General features: G+C 43.8%; 1 long non-coding RNA gene across 1 annotated transcript; it reads left to right on the top strand.

Annotated features, from left to right (window-relative positions):
- LOC130307221 (uncharacterized) lies at positions 1–24,502 on the top strand. The gene is made up of 3 exons (XR_008856436.1): positions 1–268; positions 4,272–4,346; positions 24,268–24,502. It is a non-coding gene; the product is annotated as an uncharacterized LOC130307221 (long non-coding RNA).
- Positions 24,503–24,861: the final 359 nt, after the last annotated feature.

Here is a 24,861-nt window from a genome sequence, read left to right as displayed (position 1 = left end):
TGATTGGTTGCTATGGGCAACTCAGCAACTTTTCCTCTAGACAGGTTTTGATAAATCTCCCCCAATGTTATCGTTAATATGTGGCACCAAAGAGAAAACTCTATCTTGTAAAAGAGAGCTACTTTGCATATTTATTTCATGAACTGTAAGGAGAAACATTATACCCGCAGTCCAACCAAAATCAGCCAGGGGCTAAAGGAAACATCTGTCATTTGCTGTTAGACTGGCAGCTTATCCAAACCTAACACGTGCACACTGCTTGACACAGGTAAGCTCTGATAATTACTACTCTTCTCCTTCACTAGTGGAAGGGTGTTGTGTTACAAAAAAATAAAAAAAATACCATGCATAAAAGTGAATTTGTTTTCAACAGACCAAACAGACCTGGTCGCATGTCTACAACACGCACCTTGATCTAATGCTTCTCAGCAACATTCATTAAACTAACAGATCATTAGCGTAGTTTATTACCATGAAGTGCAAGCCCACTAGCCACGACATGGCCACCTGTAAGTAGCAGGTCCCTACCATCTCTAGCACAAAATGGCGCCGCACTGAGCAGCGACCACCACCACTGCAACTCCAATGCCCACAGGGACCATGGCCCACTGGCAGAGCATCCCCAATGCTGCCCGAACCAGACACGGCACCGCGGCAGCAATGGACACCACATGGCACAGCACCAGAGTGAACAGGTCACAAAGCTCACTTACCATGTGCTCCCAGTCAAAGACTGGGAGACTACCAGAAAGAATATTGCCCTATGACGCTTCCTGCCAATTTATATAGGCCTGGGCTGAGGGGGAGGGGCAATGTGCTGACCAAGTAAAAACAAAAAAGAGGGGGATAGGAAACTCAATGTGAATTCAAGTAGAGAAAAAAAACAGACATGGTCGCACATCCTGTCTGTTTTCTTTCTCTACTTGAATTCACATTATAAATTTGCTTTCACTTCCTTCATATCTCCAATGTGGCCCAAAATGTGATGTAAACAGTGAAACCTTAGCCTGATAGCAGTTGGAACTCACACATTTATCCTTTGTACAGGACCATGCTGCATTGAATATATTGGGCCTCATTTACTAAGAGTGTAGGGTTCTTATGCTGCTTTCACACTATAAAATTCATCCGTTTTAAAGATCCGCTTGATGTTCTGTTATGAAAACCCTGAAAATCGGCCATTAAACGTCCGTTAGAAAATCCCATTATAGTTTTTACATTATCCGTTTTAATCCGTTATAGTCCGTTATTAATAACGGACTTTATTTTGTGATGGGAGAATGAACGGAAGAAATAGTGCATGCAGTATTTCTCCTGTTACTATCTTCAGTCACAAAATAATGACCGTTATTAATAACGGATTAAAACGGATAATGTAAAAATCCCATAGTCACGCCGAGCGCTCCGGGTCCCGCCACTTCCCCGTGTCTCCGGTGGGGACGCGATCTGAGGAACCGGACGTGCCTGCTCTCGGATAGCACCCCGTGTCTCTCACCTGCCCCGTCCTCCTGTTCAGTCCCCCCGCTCTCTAGGGCGCGTGCGCGCCGGGTCTCTCAGATTTAAAGGGCCAGTGCACCATTAATTGGTGCATGGCCCAATTAGTCCCAAGCACTTCCTACACTATATAAACCCACTTCCCCTTCCTGTCCTTGCCGGATCTTGTTGCCTAGTGCCGTGTGAAAGCGTTTCTGTGTGTTCCATTGCCAGTGTACCCAGACCCTTGCTGTTGCCCCTGACTACGAACCGTTGCTGCCTGCCCAGCCCTTCTGCTACGTCCGACCTTGCTCTTGCCTTGTCCTTGTGTACCACGCCTGTCTCAGCTGTCAGTGAGGTTGAGTTGCTATCGGGTGGAACGACCTGGGGGTTACCTGCCGCTGCAAGTCCATCCCGCTTTGCGGCGGGCTCTGGGGAAAACCAGTAACCCCTTAGATTCCGTTCCCCTGGTACAGCCCATGCCATCACCTCACTGACACAGAGGATCCACCACCCGTGTCCTCCCTGCATACCAGTCCGGATCCTGACAGACTATAATGGGGTTTTCTAATGGACGTTTAATGGCCGAATTTCAGGGTTTTCATAACGGAACATCAAACGGATCTTTAAAGCGGATGAATTTTATAGCGTGAAAGCAGCCTTACTAGTGTGAAATGTTGTTTCAGACTTGTAGGACACCTCTCTATTTACTATGGGGATTCACAGATTTACAAGTTGGAAACATTTTCTGACCACCTTTTGCTTGGTGGAACTTTCCAGCCATTTACTCACAGGATGTTCTGTGAATTCAATAGTAAATAGGTCTGGTTGTGAAACCACACCCCTTTTTGGGCCAGTCATGCCCCTTTGTGACAGAAACCACCCCTTTTCCGGCTTTTCACAATGCAGTGTCGGGTTAGTTGGATTTTACTGGTGGACAGTGTATCAGACATGTCTCAGACACTATGCACCAAAATAACTTGGAAAAAACAGACACAAACTAGTGGGTTTTAGCTTAGTAAATGAGGACCAATGTTCCTAAAAAATGTATATGCCCATTGCCTTATCAGTAGTCTCTCTATGCACTTGCCCCAAGTGAGACAGGAATTTAGGAATACCTTCTTAAATTGCCTTTGTATTTGCCTGGTATTGCACAGAGAAATTCATCATAACGAAGAATGAACGTAGTGGCACTCACTACGCTTCAACAGACCCAGACACCATATTTCAAAGTACTCCTACTGTTTCCTCAAATATATAGTTATGTTTGATCATCTACTGTTTTACATTTTGCTGAGCACCTACCAGTGGTCACATTGGGGTGGAGTATTAGCCAATCCCCAAACCAGGATGTCTAACAAAGAACATTAAAGGAGTAGTCTGGTGGAAAACAAATGTTTTCAGATAAACTGGTACCAGAAAGTTAAACAGATTTGTAAATTACATCTATTAAACAATCTTAATCCTTCCAGTGCTTATCAGCTGCTGTATACTACAGAGGTATGGTTCTTTTTTTTTTTTTTTTGACCACAGTGCTCTCTGCTGACACCTCTCTCCATGTCAGGAACTGTCCAGAGCAGGATAGGTTTGCTATGGAAATGTGCTCCTTCTCTGGACAGTTCATGACATGGGCAGAGGTGTCAGCAGAGAGCACTGTTGTCAGACAGAAAAGAACAGCTCAACTTCCTCTGTAGCATACAGCAGCTGATAAGTACTGGAAGGATTAAGATTTTTAAATAGAAGTAATTTACAAATCTGTTTGAGGCTGGGTTCACATCACGTTTTACCAATATGGGACCGCAAACGGCTGTGGGGAGCTAAAACCTTGCACTCCCATATCACTGCCGTATGCTGCCTGTATGTAATTCATTTCAATGAGCCGACCGGAGTGAAACACTTTTAGGTGCGATGGAAAACCGCATACGGGGCAAAAATGAGCCGACCGGAGTCAGAGTCTCACTCCAGCCGGCTCATTGAAATTAATTACATACGGGCGGCATACGGCAGTGATACGGGAGCGCAAGGTTTTAGCTCCTCCCAGCTGTATGCGGTGAACACTGCAAAAAAAAAGTGGCAAAAAAAAAAGTTAATGAAGATCATTTAAACCCTTCCCTAATAAAAGTTTGAATCACCCCCCTTTTCCCATTTAAAAAAAAAAAAAACCTGTGTAAATAAATGTGGAATCGCCGCATGTGGAAATGTCCGAATTATAAAAATATAACGTTAATTAAGCCTCATGGTCAATGGCGTACGCGGAAAAAAATTATAAAGTCCAAAATAGAGTATTTTTGGTCACTTTTTATATCATGAAAAAATGAATAAAAAGCGATCAATAAGTCCGATCAATACAAAAAGGGTACCGCTAAAAACTTAAGATCACGGCACAAAAAATTAGCCCTCATACCACCCCATACGCAGAAAAAAGAGAAAGTTATACGGGTCAGAAAATGACAATTTTAAACGTATAACTTTTCGTGCATGTTGTTATGATTTTTCCAGAAGTACGGCAAAATGAAACCTATATAAGTAGGATATCATTTTAACCATATGGACCTACAGAATCAAGATAAGGTGTAATTTTTACCAAAAAATGTACTGCGTAGAAACGGGAGCCCCCATAAATTACAAAATTGCGTTTTTTGTTCAATTTTGTCGCACAATGATTTTTTTTTCCGTTTTGGCTTAGATTGTTGGGTAAAATGACTGATGTCATTACAAAGTAGAATTGGTGGTTCAAAAAAATAAGCCATTATGTGGATTTTTATGTGCAAAATTTAAAGAATTATGATTTTTTAAAGGTAAGGAGTAAAAAACGTGCAAAAATGGAAAAACCCTCAATCCTTAAGGGGTTAAAGGAGGAAAATAGGAGGTCGGTAAGTATTTATAAAAGTAAAAAAAAACATGTAAAATATTTTTATTCTATTGTACAGAAATTACATTTCAAAAAGGATGAGATGACAGAACCAATTTAAAGGGGTTGTGCGCTGCCCTGCAGTTCGGAGCTCCGCTCACAGCGTCCGGAAGTTCATTACTCCAAATGCTGTGTGCGGGCTTCCGTGTTCACGGCCGGCGGGCGTGACATCACGCCCGGCCCCTTTGTGACGCCTCGCCCACCCCCTCAACGAAAGTATATGGGAAGGGGGCGCGACCGCTGTCACGCCCCCTTCCCATAGACTTTGGTAGAGGGGGCGGGCGTGATGTCTCGAGGGGGCGGGCGAGACGTCACGAAGAGGCCGGGCGTGACGTCACGCCCGCCGGCCATGAACACGGAAGCCCGCACACAGCGTTCGGGGTAATGAACTCCGGACGCTGTGAGCGGAGCTCCGAACTGCAGGGCAGCACACAACCCCTTTAACAGAAATCTCTGAGTGGCGCCAATGTGTTAGAGCTTATTATAAAGCCCAGAAAAACTGTATGTAGTATGTATGAGCAAAGAAATTGTCATTTTCATTATATTCCGCCTCTATGTTGCATAGCTAAATTAGAGTTATGTATATATAACATATAGATCACTTCCTTGAAGGGACACTTACATGATGTTTATTCTGTTTAACGTTCACTTTTTGGCTGCCTTTAAGCACTATTACATTTCTGCCTTAATACACACTTTGCTTGTGTAAAAACAAGGTATACTTCAGCTCTGCTTGGTCAGATATGTTATTATTTATATGCATATTCCCACCATATTCCCACCAACAGGATGCCTGCATATTATGAGCTATTTGCCACTACAGCATTATAGCCACCAAATTATTATAAGCTACTGCAAACATAACTAATCCACCAGTGAGTAAGGCTGTCCGATGTGTGTAATGCATGTAGTGAAGCTAAAAAGCCAAAATAACAGGGCGCTTGAGATTAGTGTATCATGATAATGACATAAAATAAAGTAACACATTTACTTGATGGCAGCTTTGCATGTAATCAGCGAATTTGCATGTTTGCTAAAGAGCTATAAATGACCATAGTGTAAAAAGCTTCTTAGTTCAGTGTGTGGATGAACAGTAGATGCCTGTGGCTTTTTACATTACATGATCTCCTGAAAACACTGAGACATACCTCCATCTGCATGTCAATGTTTTAGCAGGTGTTTGCCTTAGGGGCTGAATTCAAATGTATGAAAAAGTCTTAGCTCAAATATTAGCCTGATGATTTGCTTATAAACCATAATGGAAGTTGCTATTTCATTTCCATAAAAATTTCATTTTATACTCTTACATTATACACCGATCAGTTATACCATTTAAAACACCTGTGGTATATTGTATATGTCACCTTTGTGACGCTAAACCAGCTGTGATCCATCAAGTCCTGTGATATTTTTATTTTATTTTTATGTCCTACAAGTTATAAGGTGATGCCTCCATGGATTGGACTATTTGTTTTTTTTCCAGCACATCCCACATATTCTCAATCACATTGAGATCTGGAGAAATACGAGGCCAAGTGCACACCTTGAACTCTTTGTCATGTTCCCTTAACCATTACTTAACAATTTTGCACAGTCCAGGGGCTTACATAGAATTCATGGGGCCCCATGGCAAAAATCAGCCCCCCCCCCCCCCTCCTGAGCAGGAAGCAGCTGTGCATGCATGCCTGGTGCACGGAATTTTGCCACCATAGGCGAAAACTAATTTTGCTGCCCCTTGCCCTCACCCATTAGCTCCTCCTGATGTATAGAGGCACGCACAATGTCAGGATCTTGGACAGACCTTACCTTGGTGATGACCCCTGTCTGCCCCAGATTTGGTGCTATGCTCCTCCAGCAGGCTGAAAAAAATGCTGATTATTATAGTACAGGCGGAGTAGGGGTAGCATGGTGGGGTTTTGCTTAAAGAGCAGGTGCTTCTGATGGGCAGGTGCTTCAGATGTTGGCCAACTTTATTGCAGCGTGTACAGCGGCGCCTCCATCAAGAGTGCGCTCTAGGCGGCTGCCTATTTTGCCTATAGGCAGAGCCGGCCCTGTGTGCATGCAGTCTTAGAAGGAGGCAAAGCCAGAGCCATCAGTAATGTGCGGTGTGCAATGTGAGAGACTAAGCTATCCAATGAAACAGCGCCAGCAGCAGAACATCTCTGTTCATTGTCCAGCTGAGCCCTGTGGCACCAAGTCTGGTACCTTCAGTTTAGGGCAGGGGTACTCAACTACTTTAGAAAAGTTCCACTTACCAAGGTCTGTTATCAGGTGAAGTTCAAAGCGGAACACCAGCGGTAAAGATAAAGTTACATCCAATAATTATCCAATAATGTAGTTGTTCTCTTTCCCTTTTCTTCTCCAAACATTCATGACTATTTCTTCCCACAGAATGCGCTTCAAAAAACATCTTAGGTTTGTTTATTTTTTAACACACATCCAACCTCTATATAATTTCCCCATCATCAGCCCCCAAACGGTAATGCCCCTCTTGTTGCCTTGCATTAGGGAGATAGATTCCCCATTTAGTATATCAAACACAACAGTTAGATAGTTCCCCCACTAGTAAGTAGGTAGTTCCACCATTATGCAGGTAGTCTCACCATTAGGTAGGTTTGTCTCACCAGTATTTAGGTATTCTGTTCAGTAGGCTAGTAGTTCCCTTTTGTCAGCAGGTTAGCTCCCCCAGGAGGCTGGTAGTCCTCCCATTAGAAATGAGTCCTCCCAGTAGTGATGCAGTTTTCCCTAAAAGGCAAGTATTCCCCCAGTAGGCAGAGGCCCACTCAGTAGCCCTCATTTACTAATGTCAACCCGACACTTTTTGTCGGGTTGTGCGACCAATATTGTGTTGCATGGCCCATGTGACACAAATTTGGTCGCACAACCCGACAAAATATATCCTCACTCCGAATGTTTTTTAAACCTGTCAAAATGGGCGTGGTTATCACAAAAAGAGGCGTGTTCCCGACAAAAAAAGAAAAAACACTTGGAGTATGATGAAAAACTCACAGGAAAATCTGTGAATTTTTCTTCACCAAAACCCGACAGCTCTGAGCTGTCGGGAAATGACTCAAAACTGACTAAATCCTATCCACATCATGGAACAGGGTCTGTTCCATGTTGGGGGTAGTAGTACAGGGGCAAAGGGGTTGACCGCATCGGGTCTCACTTCTGAGACCCAATCCAATCAAAAGTTATTAAGCAGGGGAGCGGGCTGTGGTGTTAACGCTATATATCTGGTCCCACCTTCGCTTCTATACACATATGCCTCTGAAGCGCTATCACTCACAAGCGGAGCATTAGCAGAGCATCGGGCAGCGGCTTCCCGGAGAGATGCTCTGCTAATAAAATGCTTGTCAATGATAGCGCTACCGGGAGCTTATGATTGCGCTGTGCGGGGCATATGATTGCGCTGTGCGGGGCATATGATTGCACTGTGCGGGGGACATATATACATGCACTGTGCGGGACATATATACATGCGCTGTGCGGGCATATATACATGCGCTGTGCGGGCATATATACATGCGCTGTGTGGGCATATATACATGCGCTGTGCGGGCATATATACATGCGCTGTACGGGGACATATACACATGCGCTGTGCGGGGCATATATACATGCGCTGTGCGGGGGACATATATACATGTGCTGTGCGGGGCATATATACATGCGCTGTGGGGGGACATATATACATGTGCTGTGCAGGGCATATATACATGCGCTGTGGGGGGACATATATAACATGTGCTGTGCGGGGCATATGATTGCGCTGTGCGGGGTACGTATATACGATTTACCGTGCGACACAATTTCCAACCCGTGGGACACAATTTTTTTTCCCATGTGACACATTAGTAAATCAGGGAGAAAAATACACAGAATAAATGAAGAAATACTCAGAGATAAACCCGACACTCTTCATAAATGAGGGCCAGTAAGCATATAGTTCTCTCCATTAGGTGTGTAGCTACCATTCAGAGATCAAGCTCACGCTCCTTGTATAGGCTGCAGCCATCCAAACTGCCCAAATTATGTTTCACAGGATGGACTGACAGAGGAATTATCCTGCTGAAAGAGGCCATTGCCATTAAGTAATACCATTGCTATGTTGGTGTGAACATGGTCTGCAACCTCTGTTTAGGTAGGAAGCACATATCCAATGAGCTCTCACATGAATGCCAGGACCCAAGGTTTCCCGGCAGAACACTACACAGAGCATAACATGGCCTTCCAAAAGTGCATCCTGGTCCCATCTCTTCCCTGGGTAACACACACCTGAATGTCCACTTATGCAAAAGAAGACGTGTTTAATCAGACCCCCTTTATCATTTGCTCTGTAGTCCTGTTCTGGTGCTCACATGCCGATTGTTGGTGCTTTTAATGGTGGACAGGATAGGCACTGTTCTTCAGCATTGTAGACGAATACAAAGCAAGTTATACTATACTGTACATTGGGGATCAAAAGTTTGGGCACCCCAGGTAAAAATTTGTATTAATGTGCATAAAGCCAAGGAAAGATGGAAAAATCTCCAAAAGGCATTAAATTACAGATTAAACATTCTTATAATATGTCAACAAAAGTTAGATTTTATTTCCATCATTTACACTTTCAAAATAACAGAAAACAAAAAAATGGCGTCTGCAAAAATGTGGGCACCCTGCAGAGTTAATATCTTGTACTGCCCTCTTTGGCAAGTATCACAGCTTGTAAATGCTTTTTGTAGCCAGCCAAGAGTCTTTCAATTCTTGTTTGAGGTATTTTTGCCCCTTCTTCCTTACAAAAGTCTTCCAGTTCTTTGAGATTTCTGGGCTGTCTGTCACACACTGCTCTTTTAAGGTCTATCCATAGATTTTCAATTATGTTGAGGTCAGGAGATTGTGAAGGCCATGGCAAAACTTTCAGTTTATGCCTCTTGATGTAACCCCCCATGGATTTCGAGGTGTGTTTAGGATCATTATCCATTTGTAGAAGCCATCCTCTCTTTAACTTCAGCTTTTTTACAGATGGCATCAAGTTAGCATCCAAAATTTGCTGAAATGTCATTGAATCCATTTTTCCTTCTACTTGTGAAATGTTCCCTGTGCACTACCTGCAATACAATCCCAAAGCATGATTGATTCACCCCCATGCTTAACAGTTGGGCAGAGGTTCTTTTCATTAAATTATGTTCCCCTTCTTCTCCAAAGGTACCTTTGCTCATTCCGGCCAAAGAGTTAAATTTTAACCTCATCGGTCCACAGAACTTGTTTCCAAAATGCATCTGGCTTGTTTATATGTTCATTTTCAAAGTTCAAAAGCTGATTTTTGTGGTGAGGGCGTAGAAGAGGTTTTCTTCTATTGACTTCCATGAAGACCATATTTGTACAAGTATCTCTTTATAGTGGAATAGTGTACCACAACTCCAGTGTCTGCCAGGTCTTTCTGGAGGGATTGTGGAGTCAAATGTGGGTTTTGAATAGTTTTTCTCACAATCCTGCGAGCTGTTCTGTCTGATATTTTTCTTGGTCTTCCAGATCTTGCTTTAACTTCCACTGTTCCTGATGACTGCCATTTCTTAATTACATTCCGAACAAAGGATATTGACATCTGAAAATGTTTTGCTATCTTCTTATAGCCTTCTCCCGCTTAGTGAGCGTCAACTATTTTCAGTTTCAGATTTCTAGACAACTGCTTAGAAGAACCCATGGTGCTGATTGTTGGGGCAGGGTCAGATGAGTCTGGGCATTTAAAACCTTTGAGATTGACATCACCTGGTCTTCCCAGATGATGATTGAGAACAATCCATGACACTGGCAGGTCTCAGCTTTGCAAAGGGGGCAGTGCATGCTATAAATTCTGCAGGGTGCCCAAACTTTTGCAGATGCCAAATTTTTGTTTTCTGTTATTTTGAAAGTGTAAATGATGGAAATAAAATCTAACTTTTGTTGACATATTATAAGAATGTCTAATCTGTAAATTGATGCCTTTTGGAGATTTTTCCATCTTTCATTGGCTTCTTTGTGCACATTAATACAAATTTTTACCTGGGGTGCCCAAACTTTTGATCCCCACTGTATGTTCTAAAACCTTTCTGTTCTATCCAGTAGAAACATTGTGTTTATGGTAAAGTGGTTTTTCTGTGGGACTAGACCAGATGGACTTATCTTACACACACATCAATAAGCTTTAGGTGTTCATGACATTGTTGCTGCTTCACTAGTTGTCATTTCTTGGACCACTTCAGCTAGTTACTAACCACTGCATACCAGTAACATTCCACAAGTGTTGGAGATGCTCTGACTCACATGTCTTGGAATTCAACATTGGCCTTTGGCAAAGTCATTAAGATCCTTACGCTTGCCCATTTTTAGGGAGATTTATCAAAACCTATGCTGAGGAAAAGTTAACCAATTGCCCATAGCAAACAATAAAATTACTTCTTTCATTTTTGAAGGGGCCTCTGAAAAAAAAGAAGCAATATGATTGGTTGCTATTGGCAACTGGTCAACTTTTCTTCAGCACAGGTTTTGACCAATTTCCCCCATTATAGGGGTTATCCAGGAAAAAAAAACTTTGTTTTATATATCCACTGGCTCCAGAAAGTTTAACTGACTTGTAAATTACTTCTATTAAAAAATTAAAAATCTTAATTCTTTCAGTACTTATGAGCTGCTGAAGTTCAGTTGTTCTTTTCTGTCTAAGTGCTCTCTGATGACACATGTCTCGGGAACTGTCCCATAGCAAACCTCTTCTACTCTGTGCAGTTCTCGAGACAAGCAGGGATATCAGCAGAGAGCACTGTTGCCAGACAGAAAAGAACAACACAACTTCAGCAGCTGATAATTATTGGAAGGATTAAGATTTTTTTAATATAAGTTGTTTACAAATCTGCAAGCACAAGGTAGGTTTTTCAGCTCACCTGATTCTAGATGCGTGCACGGCCAGCGTCTAAATACAAAGCAAGGAACAAGGAAGGGTGGAGCCAGCACTGAATAAAAATATACTTCTTTATTGTGATCCAAAATTAAAAATCCATAGAAGGCAGGGAAAATGAGCACAAGGACAACAAAGTGCAAAGTTGCATGGTTGGAACTCCTCAAACACCGACGCGTTTCAGGCCATCAGGCCCTTAGTCATGGCATACATGTTATCTCTTCAAAAGATTATTTTATACTGAGGAGGTCAAGAAGGGGAGCAAGGGGAGGGAGCAAAAAGACCCACCCATTTGGACAACCAACTTTATTGTCCAAAGTGCATTAAAAACATATAGGAAAAAGGAGAAGTGCAAATAAAGGAAAAGAAAACCAAAGAAAAAATATTTAGCTTTTTCTTTGGTTTTCTTTTCCTTTATTTGCATTTTCTCCTTTTTCCTATATGTTTTTAATGCACTTTGGACAATAAAGTTGGTTGCCCAAATGGGCGGGACTTTTTGCTCCCTCCCCTTGTGGGAGGTGAGCTTCTTGACCTCCTCAGTATAAAATAATCTTTTGAAGAGATAACATGTATGCCATGACTAAGGGCCGGATGGCCTGAAACACGTCGGTGTTTAAGGAGTTCCAACCATGCAACTTTACACTTTGTTGTCCTTGTGCTAATTTTCCCTGCCTTCTATGGATTTTTAATCTTGGATCACAATAAAGAAGTATATTTTTATTCAGTGCTGGCTCCGCCCTTCCTTGTTCCTTGCTTTATTTACAAATCTGTTTAACTTTCTGGAGCCAGTTGACATAAAAAAAAAAAAAAGTTTTTTCCTGGAATACCCGTTTAACTTCAAGATCTGACCATACCTTGTTGCCTTATATATTTCACCTCTTAACAACCATTATACTGATATAATCAAGGTTATTTATTTCACCTATCAGTCTTAATTTTCATCCTTTGTTTGAAGACTCATTAACTGCAATGTATCACAATATTAGTCTATTATTAGAATTCAACATTGGGGGTAGTATACACAAAAATAGTAAAAGATAAAATGTAATATGTTTGTTGTAGTGATTTCTTGAACTAATGATCTTCTGATGGCCAAATCTAATGGCAACATCTTTACTGATTCTCCTAGATCTCTCTGCGGCTTTCAACACTGCAGATCCCCAACTCCCCCTCAGTGGTCTCTGCTTTATTGGTCTTAAAGGAAAAAGGCTATCTGGTCACCCACACTAACCCAAATAAACTGGGTTATAGTGTGGGTGAACTGGAGACCGATGAGGGGTAATGTTAATGGGTTACATACATACCCCCACTCTCGACATCTGTCCCTCCGAAGATCGGCATTCATCTTCAGTGAATTGCGCGCTGGATGCCGGCCCGCCGACTCAATTTGAATATTGAATATGCGCCCACATGACCCGCCAGAATAAATATTCATATTGAGCCGGCCGGCCTGCCTCCAGCGTGCAAGTCACTGAATATGAATGCCAATCTTCTGAGGGATAGATATCTGGAGTGCAGGTATGTATTTAACCCATTAACCCTGTATCAGTCTCCTGTTCACCCACATTATAACCCAGTGTGTTGGGTTTAGTGTGGACGAACAGATGACCATTTTCCTTTAAAGGGGTACTCCGGTGAAAAACAATTGTTTTTAAATCAACTGGTGTCAGAAATCTAAACAGTTTGTTAATTACTTCTATTTAAAAATCTTAAGCCTTCAAATACTTAACAGTTGTTGTATGCTACAGAGGAAGTTGTTGCCACAGTGCTGAACCTCTCTACATCTTCTCCCTCATCTTTGTCTACCATCCTACACATGCTCTCCAGATAATTGTGCTTGTCACAGCCTGAGAGTCCTTTAGGTGCTTTTGCAAACTTTCAGATTCCATACGTCCATTAAAGTGGAGAGGCTTTATTTTGGCTTCTTTTCCATAATGCCCACATTGGTGCGTCACAATGAAGGTTGACCCACTGGAACTCTGGAGCATCACAACGAAGGTTGACCCTCTGAAACTTTCTTCCATCTGCACACAGGATCTTTGGAGCTTAGCCAGAATGTCCTTAAAGGGGTACTCGACAGAAAAAAAAATGTAATCAATTGGTGCCAAAAAGTTATACAGATTTGTAAATTACTTCTATCAAAAAAATCTTAATCCTTCCGGTACTTATCAGCTGCTGCATGCTCCACAGGAAGTTTTCTTTTTGAATTTCCTTTCTGTCTGACCACAGTGCTCTCTGCTGACACTTCTGTCCATGTCAGGAACTGTGCAGAACAGGATAGATTTTCTATGAGGATTTGCTCCTACTCTGGGCAGTTCCTAAAATGGACAGAGGTGTCAGCAGAGAGCACTGTGGTCAGACAGAAAGGAAATTCAAAAAGAAAGAACTTCCTGTGCATCATACAGCAGCTGATTTAGTACTGGAAGGATTAAGATTTTTTTCATAGAAGTAATTAACAAATCTGTTTAACTTTCTGGCACCAGTTTATTTAAGAAAAAAAAATGTTTTCCAGTGGAGTACCCCTTTAAGGTTCATGGTCACCTCTCTTATCAAGGCTCCTCCGAGTACTTAGTTTAATAGGGCAGCCAGCTCTAGAAAAAGTCCTGATTGTTCTATATTTCTTCCATTTAGAAATTGTGGAGGCAACTGTGCTCTTGGGAACTTTCACTGCAGCAGAAATGTTTTAGTACCATTCCCCAGATCTGTGCTTTCACACAATCCTGTCATTGAGCTGAACACAGATTTTTCCCCCCACAGATTTTTTCTCTGATATACAGTGGTCCCTCAACATACAATGGTAATCCGTTCCAAATTAACCATCGTTTGTTGAAACCATCGTATGTTGAGGGATACGTGCAATGTAAAGTATAGGAAGCTGTACTCATCTGTCCCCGCCGCTCCGGACCCGTCACCGCTACCCTGGATGTCGCCCTCCATCGCTTTGCCGCGTCCCTGTGGTGTCCGCGATGTTCCGGACGTCTCTGCTTCCCCAGGATCCTCGCTCTCCGTCGCCGTCATCACGTCACTACGCACGCACGCCGCTCCTATTGGATGATGGAACGGCGTGCGCGCGATGTGATGACGAAGAAGGAGAGTGCCGGCAATGGAGGGGATCGTGAAGAGGAAGCTCCGGAGCCCCGAGGACAGGTAGGAGACCATCACCGGAGCACACGGGGCACCGTAAATGGCTATATGGCGGCAGCTGTGCTCTTGGGAACTTTCACTGCAGCAGAAATGTGAGGCCATCGCATGTTGAAATTATCGTATGTCGGGGCCATCGTAGGTCAGGGGGTCACTGTACATTGTCAGCTGAAGCATGAAGCAAGAAATGAGTACTGTGGTGCTTGAACCCCTATAAAAAGCTGATAGATTAGAATGCTAAGAGTTGAACCCCCACTTGGCTAATATTCTAACATTAATGGCTTATTCTAAGGACCATGCACCAAATATCACATTCTGCTTATGTTTTGGCAGTTTTTCCAAATGCTGCGGTAATACACACTGTATGATGGAATTTGTGAATCAGTAAGCAAACTATTTATTTTTACACTGAATCATCCTAGAACTCCATGGTGATTTTTGGTTACATAGTTTTATCTCAGCCATCGCACAACCTCAATGTCTCTCTGTGAGGAAAAGTCATGTGACAATCACGTTTGGAGTTCTTGTGATCATCACAAGTTGTTTCAGCTTTTTTCTTTATAGAGAACCATTGAGGTTGTGCCATGTTCTAAGTACCCTCAATTTTAATAACAACCTGTGCAGAGGAATAGTTGACCAGTTTCCCATAGCAACCAATCAATATTGATCTGATTGGTTGCTATGGGCAAATGGTTGACTTTTTCTCTGTAAAGGGTTTTGATAAATCTCTGCTTCTGTGAGTTGTCACCTTTGGAAATGTATCATCTGTCTGAGAGATAGCACAGGTAACACAAATGCCTGAATTAAACACTGAATGACATTTGGGACTTGTTCCTTTAAGGTATTTTTAAAGTGTTTCTGTAATTTCTGACATGTCAAAAGTTTTGATCGGTTGAGGTCTGAGTGTTCAGACCCCTACCAATCATCAATAAAATCTGGGAGGACTTCCGGTTCTGGCACAGGCATGTAAGAAGCGCTGAGCTGGAGCTCCCACACCCCGGACCACATACCCGTGCCGTACCTACTGTCAACAGGGACCCTTGCTTACCTGCCTCGCTGCCTGAGGTCCCGGAGCACACAGGAGCGTTTTGGAGCCATCTTCCTTGCGCTGCCAGCAATGGAGGCCGCAGCATCAGAGCAGTCCCGCGCGGCATCCCTGATTGGGCTGCCATCTTCCCTTAGCCGACAGAGCGCAGCAGCAGCTGCTTCATTGCTCCTGTCTTCCCGCATCGTGCGGACACTTCTCACTGTTACAGAGGCCAGTGACAGCTCGCTCTTCAATAGGCAGCCCCAAACAGCATAAGGGGCTGCCATTCTGCTATACGCCACTCCAGACACGCTGCATTGAGGACCGGACATTAGCCTCCATAGCTGAGCTAGTGCAGCACAGCACAGGCTGCACATATACTACAGTTGCAGTGAGGATCCAGGATCCCCTCCACTATACCCTCTTTTGTAAAGAGCCTCATATCTGCTCCTCTTGCCTACATCCTCATTGATTGCTAATTACATAAGGGACCCCAATGTGTGGGCTCCCCAGCAGGGGCACCCCCCTCAATGCCTGCACCTGTGCCAGCTCCAGACTCTCTCTCAGTGCCTTCTAAGAGCTTACAACCCCAACCTGTTGTCATGGAAGTTGCCAGTAGTCAGCCGCTGTTCACCCATGAGGATGTTGCACAGGACCCGCCTGTACCCCTTCAGCTTCCTCCGCTGGTGGGGGCCACGGAGGTCTCCTTTGCTTCTTCAATGGATATTCAGACCTTGGCGGTGACCCTAATCAAGCTGATCACCCCTACTATACCCTTGAGATACCCATGCGCTCGTTAACACAGTTGCAGACAGAGCTGGTTGCTCAATCAAGTCGGCTGGATGAGGCGGAACAATGCATTATCACTCTGGAAGAAGAAAATAGTGGTCTTGCTACCAGACTTCGCCAAACTGAAACAGATCTCTGCTACATGAGCGAAAAACTGGAAGACAAAAAACAGGTTGCGCCGGAACAATCTCTGTATTGTAGGGATTAGTAAATCTCTCCTCCCAGGAAAGTGATTTACCTAAGGCTCTAGGACTCACCCATAAATGCAGAGTGGAGAGAGCTCATCAAGTGGGGTGGCCTCAAACAGTCCCTTCTTAATCTCGGCAACCTGTGGACTCCCATCCCCGGAAAAATATATTCAATCTGCTGGATTACAATGATAAAGTGGAACTTCTGCTAGCCTACAGAAAGCGCTGTTCCCCACTCGCTTTCCGCAACAAGAAGATATTGCTTTTCTGAGGACTTTTCGACAGATATATTATTATATAAGCGTCGGAGGGCCTATGGTAAAATCTGCACTGAAATGTTCAAAGCAAAACATTGTTTTTAGCTCCAGTATCCAGCCACTTTGAAAGTATTCCGTCCTGATGGATCCTTCTCTTCCTATCAAACTCCAGCTGCGGCAAAGGCCGCCTTACAGGATCTCCTGAGGGAACCTACTCACCGTGATCGCTCTCCCTCTCGTCTCTCTCTCTCTCCCAGGGACTGTGGTGACTCATCTCATCGCTCTTCTAGACGCAGGACCAGCCGTACAAGACCTCTGGACGACTTCGGGAAGGGACGCAAATCAGTGGGGAGACGTAGCAGAATGTACCTGTTTATCGGTAGTTTCAGTTGATGCAGACCCTTATGGCGTCTTTTATTACTATGCACTTACTATCCTTAGGGAATGCCCATACTGTGCCTTAGGGGGTTATTGACATTGGCTGCTTTATATATGGTGCCCTCTGTTGTTTTTGCTATTCTAATGTTATACTAATTTCACTTGGTCTTGTTTCCCTGCTCCTGCTTCCCTTATCTCTACGAAGCGGTTGCAGGTTGCAAGTCATGCACCCATCTGCATACCTCTCCCTTTATATGATTAGCCCAGCTTTGTTAAACTTGCCAGATGGGGTGGGGGTCAGGTGCTTTTCAATTTCTCTGTGTTTTCTGTTACTTAACTGAATCCCGTCCTGTTGAGCCTGCCTTGTATGGGGCCCAGGGAGGGAGTTCTGGCTGCCCACATGCCTGAAAATGTGGAGTACCCAAATCACTACCGTCTTATTTGGTTGGACTTGATGGACGTATGTCTTTTTTCAACCATACTAACTATGTAACTATGTAACTATGACATCACACAGTTGCTGTAGATTTGTTCTATTCTGGGGATCAGTCTGCCCAGGGGTTTCTGTATTCCTATTCATGTTCTCCTTTTGGTTGGCTGTGTTGATTTTTGTGTTGTTGTTTTGCCTGCCCCCCTCCTCCCCCCACACGGTTCTCCAATGGCACATGGCCCCCTTCTGTATTAATCTCCATGACATTGACGGTCCTCCCTTCTGGCTCCTCCTCTCTTTCTCCTCCATGTTATTTTCATGCTCTTTCTGCCTCCTCCTCCTCAGCTTTTTTTGTCTGTCTCTCATCTGGTTTAATCTCTCGCCCCTCCTCCCTACCCCCCAGGGGGTTATTTATTCCACATGTGTAAGATTGTGACATGGAATTGTAAGGGCCTCTACTCTCCGCAAAAGCGCGTGAAAAGAAGACCCATCTAACGGAGCAGGATTTTCAGAGAATGCAGAAGCTATGGGTGGGCAAGGTGTTGGGCAGCTTAGCAGTAGAAGGCAAATCTGGAGTTTTAAGTTTGATTAATAAATCCTTCCCTCATCACATACACTCACATGACAGGGATGATGAAGGCCGTTTCTCCCATTTACAACTGGCTCATAACGGCACCACATTTATAATGTTTATGCTCCTAATAGTGATAATTCTTCCTTCTTTCAATCTCTAGCAGACAAGGTTAATGGATCTAGTGGACCGCTCACCATCCTGGGTGGGGACTTGAACACAGTGGTTGATCAGCTAGTGGACCGTAGGCGACCTGTCCTTACATCGATGTCCTCCCAATCGAGTAATAAAGTCCCCCCCCCCCTTCTTGACACAGACAGGGCTAATCGACTCTTGGCATCATCTGCACCTTGACGGTCGTGAGTACACGCACTTCTCACATGTACATGGTTCTTGCTCTCAACGCATCTCATGTAGACAAGTGCCTCCCCCCCCCCTTTACTGGGAAACAGCAAAAGTGGTGCTTCGTGGTAAGATAATGTCCTATAGCAACATGGTTAAAGGAAAAACCATGCCAGGGCGAGTGCAGCTGTAGCAGAGGCTTATTCCCATTTCCTAGAGTCCCCCACCACAGACCATAAACTCAAATGGCAAGAAGCGAGGTCCTCATATGAACTTTGGTTAGATAGGAAAGAGAGAATCTATCGGTCCCACTTTGAAGCAGATTTATTTCGGCAGGGATATAAGGTGGGACGTTTACTTGTACGGATAGCGAAAGGCTCCCACGCGCCTGTACATGTCCTAGCATTGCGCGACCCAACGGGAAACATAGTGCACGACCCACACTCTAAAATGGTGTCTTAAGTTCCTACTACGCTGCTCTGGTAGAAGCAGAGTCGAGTATATCCAGCTCATCCCAAACCGTGCGCACGAACAGGACTAGAACTTGTCCATATATATGCAACAGAAGTAAGATATCCAGCGCACACACATGTAAAGGAACTTCTTTTATTCAGTTGCCATTAGATACAGCAGGTACTCAGGTAACGTGACGCGTTTCAGCCCGCAGAGCCTTAGTCATACAATATGACTAAGGCCTTGCGGGCCAAAACGCATCACGTTACCTGAGTACCTGCTGTATCTAATGGCAACTGAAAAGAAGTTCCTTTACACGTGTGTGTGCTGGACATCTTCCTTCTGTTACTACGCTGCTCTGTACTCTTCCCCCCCCCCCGCTCCAACTGACGAGGGAGTGCAGATTTTAGAGGGGCTACCCTTGCCATTCCTATCTGATGAGCAGCGTCAGGACCTTAATGCATATGCGACGTCAGAAGACTTAGCAAGTGTGATACACTCCCTGGCGCCGGGCCCAGATGGTTATCCTGGCAAGTTTTATAAACCCCTAGTGGATCAGGTGGTACCCCCCTTAACAGCATATTTTACCGAAATATTACGTACAGGTGTACTCTCGCCAGCTGCGAAATTGGCTTACATAAACGTTTTCCCCAAACTGGGGAAAGACCCCTCGGAGCCTGGTTCTTATCGCCCCATCTCCCTGATCAACCAGGATGTGAAATTGCTTTCTAAGATTTTAGTTGATCGCCTGGCCAGGTTTTTACCCTCCCTTGTAGGTGATCACCAGGTGGGTTTTGTGAAGACCCGCTCGGCGGTCACAAGTATTAGGAAGGTACTGGCAGTGATTAATAGTGGTCAGGGCCAGTCCTGGACAGTTACCTAGCCTGCTTTGCTCACCCTGGATGCCGAAAAGGCTTTTGACAACATATGTTGGGACTGGCTGAGACTGGTCTTGTCCAAATTTGGGATTACAGGACAGTTTAGCTCCTTCATAGATGGCCTTTATGATGATCTTACAGCTAAGGTACATATGCCTGGTATCCTATCCTCCTCCATTATGTTAGCAAAGGGCACGCGACAGGGTTGCTCCTTGTCACCCTTATTATTCGATCTGACGATTGAGTCGTTGGCCCGTTTTTTGATCTCTTCAGGTGTCTACAAGGGTATAGCTGTGGACACCCGGGAAGTCAAATTATCCATGTCTGTCGATGATGTTTGCTGATGAAAGCCACCCAGGAGAAGTCGCACCTAGCGGCAACAGCATACTCTTGGTTACATTAACTCTATAACTGTGAAACTCCCCACATAGGATAAAAAGGTATACATTTTAGGGACAGCTTCCCTGGAATTGCTATGATAAAGAAGCTATCTTAGCAATCCCAGGGAAGCTGTCCCTAAAATTATACCTTTTTATCCTATGTGGGGAGTTTCACAGGTTATAGAGTTAATGCAACCAAGAATATGCTGTTGCCGCTAGATCTGACTTCTCCCGGGTGCTTTCTGATGTGAAGGCGCTAGGGGTGCAAATTGCCTCTTCTTTTATAACTTATTTGGGCATATGCATAGGGAGAACTCCTGATATGCTTTATTCACTCATTATACACCGATCTTCTGATGTATATAAACTGAACTTACCACTGTCTTTTCTGGGTAAAAGCCATCTTGTCAAAGTTATTAGCTTCCCTCGGTTATTATAGACTTTACAAACACTCCCACTCCTTCTTCAACATTCTGATGTTAGACACCTCAACACTGTCTTTCAACGCTTTCTGTGGCAAGGCATGCGCCCGCGCATAGCTCTGCAGAAACTCAAGCTTAGTAAAGCGGAGGGGGAAGTAAATTTCCCAAATGTCAGGGGTTATAATTTGGCATGTATATTTTACCACGTGCTTGATTGGCTGCATTACTCCAATTATTTCTCCAACCTAGAGGTAGAGAAAGCCTTGGCTGCCCCTTGGTCTTTGTCGGCCTTGCTCCACACGTCCTATGCTAAACTTCCGACGGAGAACAGGGGGTCTGCGCTCCTATGTGATACAATTGTAGTTTGGAAGGAGGTGAGGAAGGTCTTGGCCTCCCGTTCCTTTTACCAAAACTAAGCCTTTACTCGACCACCTGGAATTCCCACAGGGTAGATCCTCTTCATGGTTGCGACTATCTGTTTCTAAAGGGGTTCAGACGGTGGGGCGACTGATTCATAGTGGTGACCGTAGATGGTTCACACCTGGAGAAATGATCCGCACGTTTGATCTCCCACCGTTCCACATTGTATATGCCAATCAGGTCCATGCCTTTTGCTTATCTAGACTATGTGTCCTGTCAAAGGAAGCACTGACTCACATCTTGGACGAAATCATAAGTAGTGAACCACAGAGGCGATCAATATCCGACCTATGCGCAGTCTTTCGCAACCGTTTTCTAAAACTTGACCCCAAGCATGTTTCGTACATGGGAGCGGTGGATTGGAGATTCTGACATCACTGACATAATTCTGCGTGGGTGGACAGCTGTGCGAAAGAATGTTATCAATTAGAGGTGGAGGGAGACTTATTTCAAGGTAGCCCATGCAGCCTTATATGGCTTTAACCCCTTAAGGACTCAGGGTTTTTCAGTTTTTGCACTTTCGTTTTTTCCTCCTTACCTTTTAAAAATCATAACCCTTTCGATTTTCCACCTAAAAATCCATATTATGGCTTATTTTTTGCGTCACCAATTTTACTTTGCAGTGACATTAGTCATTTTACCCAAAAATTCACGGAGAAACTGAAAAAAAAATAATTGTGTGACAAAATCGAAGAAAAAACGCCATTTTGTAACTTTTGGGGGCTTCCGTTTCTACGCAGTGCATATTTCGGTAAAAATTACACCTTATCATTATTCTGTAGGTCCATACGGTTAAAATGATACCCTACTTATATAGGTTTGATTTTGTCGTACTTCTGGAAAAAAATCATAACTACATGCAGGAAAATTTATAAGTTTAAAAATGTCATCTTCTGACCCCTATAACTTTTTTATTTTTCCACGTACAGGGCGGTATGATGACTAATTTTTTGCGCCGTGATCTGAAGTTTTTACCGGTATGATTTTTGTTTTGATCAGAATTTTTGATCACTGTTTATTAATTTTTTAATGGTATAAAAAGTGACCAAAAATAAGCTTTTTTGCACTGCACACACTGATCTCTCATGCTGATCACTGGCGTGTATTAACACGCCTGTGATCAGTGTTATCGGCACTTGACTGCTCCTGCCTGGATCTCAGGCACGGAGCAGTCATTCGTCGATCGGACACCGAGGAGGCAGGCTGGTGTCCTGTAAGCTGTTCGAGACGTCGCGATTTCACCGCGGCGGTCCCGAACAGCCCGACTGACTAGCCAGGATAGTTTCATTTTCACTTTAGAAACGGCAGTCAGCTTTGACCGCCGCTTCTAAAGGGTTAATACCGCGCATCACCGCGATCGGCGATGTGTGGTATTAGCCGTGGGTCCCGGCCGTTGATGAGCGCCGGGACCAACGCGGTATGATGCGGGATCGCGGCGCGACCCCGCTTCATATCGCGGGAGCCGGCGCAGGACGTAAATATACGTCCTGCGTCGTTAAGGGGTTAACATCTTGCCCTCTCCTTCCTTCCTGGATAGCATAGTCCAATGCCCCAAATGCAAGGCACCGCTTACTAATATGTATCATGGAGTCTGGGAGTGCCCCCACACAGCCGAATACTGGCGCCTCATACAGTCGCACATATGGGACCATTGGAGAGTGCGAGTCCCGTTTACACCACAATCATTATAATTTCACCAGTTACACCCACGGGAGGGAGGAGAGGAGGGGGAGGAGAGAATCCTGCGGTTTCTTCATGTAATCCTTTTAGTAGCACTACGTTGCCTTTTCGCCAAATGGTTGGACCCTGTCACTCCAGATTTACCACTGCAGATAGCCCAATTGAAGTCCTTTTTAGAGATTGACCACTTGGATGCTGAAAGACAAACTGGCTCGGGCATGAAATGTTTTTTCCAGAAATAGAAATCCTTTATTGTTACTCACTTTGACTCTCAGGTGATTGCTGCGATTGTATTACCATTTAGATACACCTCTTGGTATGGAGTGGAATCTCTGAGAGGTTCCCTATGGGGCTTTGAGGTTACCGGATATTAAATATAGTCTACGTATCCTCACTTCAATACGGTTGTTTTTCCTTTAGATCCCCTGGGAGTCAGAGGAGCGGTACCTGCGACTACATGTGTGAGGGACCGTAAACGGTACTCACTTGTATAGTTTGGGACCTGGGAGGCAATCTTATTATGTTTCCTTCTCTTCCTGAGATGTACTTACCTTTTTCCGGATTATCACATTGTAGCAATCGAGGACATTTACTTCTAGGAACATCGTCTCTTGTTCTTCATGGGCGATAAGTGATTGCTTCTATTTTGAGGGGGGAGGGAGGATTTTATTTTATGTTATTGTATTGAGGTCCTTGACTGCTATGGATAGAGATGTCTCTTGCCCTTTATACATTGTCGTGGTTTGTACTTTTGTCCATACGGATCTTGCACTTTTATATAGTTCTGTTTTCTGTTTAATGAAACATTTTTAATTAAAATATAGTTAAAAAAAACTGGGAGAAGAGAACAGTTAAAGGGGTACTCTTCTGTTATTCTTATGTTATCCCCTATCCAAAGGATGTCAGGATAACACGTCTGATCGTGCGCAGGGGGTGGGGGTGGGGTGGTCCAGTCGCAGTGACCCCGCGTGATCTCCGGGCCAGCACTGCGGCATTACGGTCATGGAAGCCCCCTCCACTCTTATCTATGGGAGGGGGATAACATGTCTAGTGATGGAGTACCCCTTTAGGTGCTTCGCTCCCTATCGTGCCACCTTTTTCATGATGGAAAAGACTGAGCTGGATCATGAATCACTTAGCCATACTCCTCTCCCCACTGGTTCTATAGATCGATGGAGGGTTGAACACTCAGACCCTAACCAATCAGAACTTAAAGGGGTACTCCACTGGCCAGCATGCAGAATATTTACTTCTGAATGCTCTGTGTGCGCGCTGCGGGAGTCATCCCTCTCATAGACTTGAATTGAGGGGGGCATGGCATGATGTCATGAGGGGTCAACCCCCCCGCAGCACACACAAAGCATATGAACATACCCTAAGTGTAATGAAAATCTGTTCCAGACATCTGAATGAGATCCTTAGCTCAAACATGTTTTGCTGCCAACTTTATTTGGATAAACTTTACAGCCACAAAATTTCTGCAACAAATTCAACGTGTGTGAATTTACCCTAAAACTTGATTCAAGACACAGATACTAGAGCTACATAATACCATATATTGCTCAATTTTACTTAAGCATCATTGTATTTACAGAGTCATTATATTTACAGAAGCTTACTAGGAGTCTTATCAGAACAAGCTGTACATGAAAAGTTCAAAGCAGAAGCGGAATAGTGAAAGAAGACTTAGGCTACCTGCCAAGATCTTGCAAAAAGCAGCTGTTTTACAGTTAAGAGATTGTTAAATATATTATTTGAGACTTATTTCTCATCGGTTTATCTTTTTTTTTTTTCAATGTGTACAACCTATTTCAGTTAAAAACTCATCAAACAACCATCTTTCACAATGCAGGGAATTTGCTGATGACAGCTATTTACTGCAGAAGGGCTTTTCATGGATACATTAAATGGATATAGTGTAGAGTGATTAATACATGGAACCTTAGACAGTAAATACAGTAGTTTCAATATATTTTATAGAGTATTTCTACCTCAAAAAAATACAGTAAATAGAAGTGCTTAAGTTGTCTTCTTTTACTGAACCAAAACAATTGGCACTGCAGCTTCTCTAGTGACTGTCACACAAATTTCCTAGACTAATGAATGTCATACAATCATTATAATGAAATGTGTGATTTTGGGCCTTTTTATTTGATGCCAGATCTGTGGAGGTTTAATATCCCTATACAAGCATAACTCATTAGA

This window comes from Hyla sarda, chromosome 1 (genome assembly GCF_029499605.1).
Source record: "Hyla sarda isolate aHylSar1 chromosome 1, aHylSar1.hap1, whole genome shotgun sequence".
Classification (NCBI taxonomy): Eukaryota; Metazoa; Chordata; class Amphibia; order Anura; family Hylidae; genus Hyla; species Hyla sarda.
The sequence above is the reverse complement of the archived record's forward strand: the minus strand, read 5'-3'. Positions and strand labels throughout refer to the sequence as shown.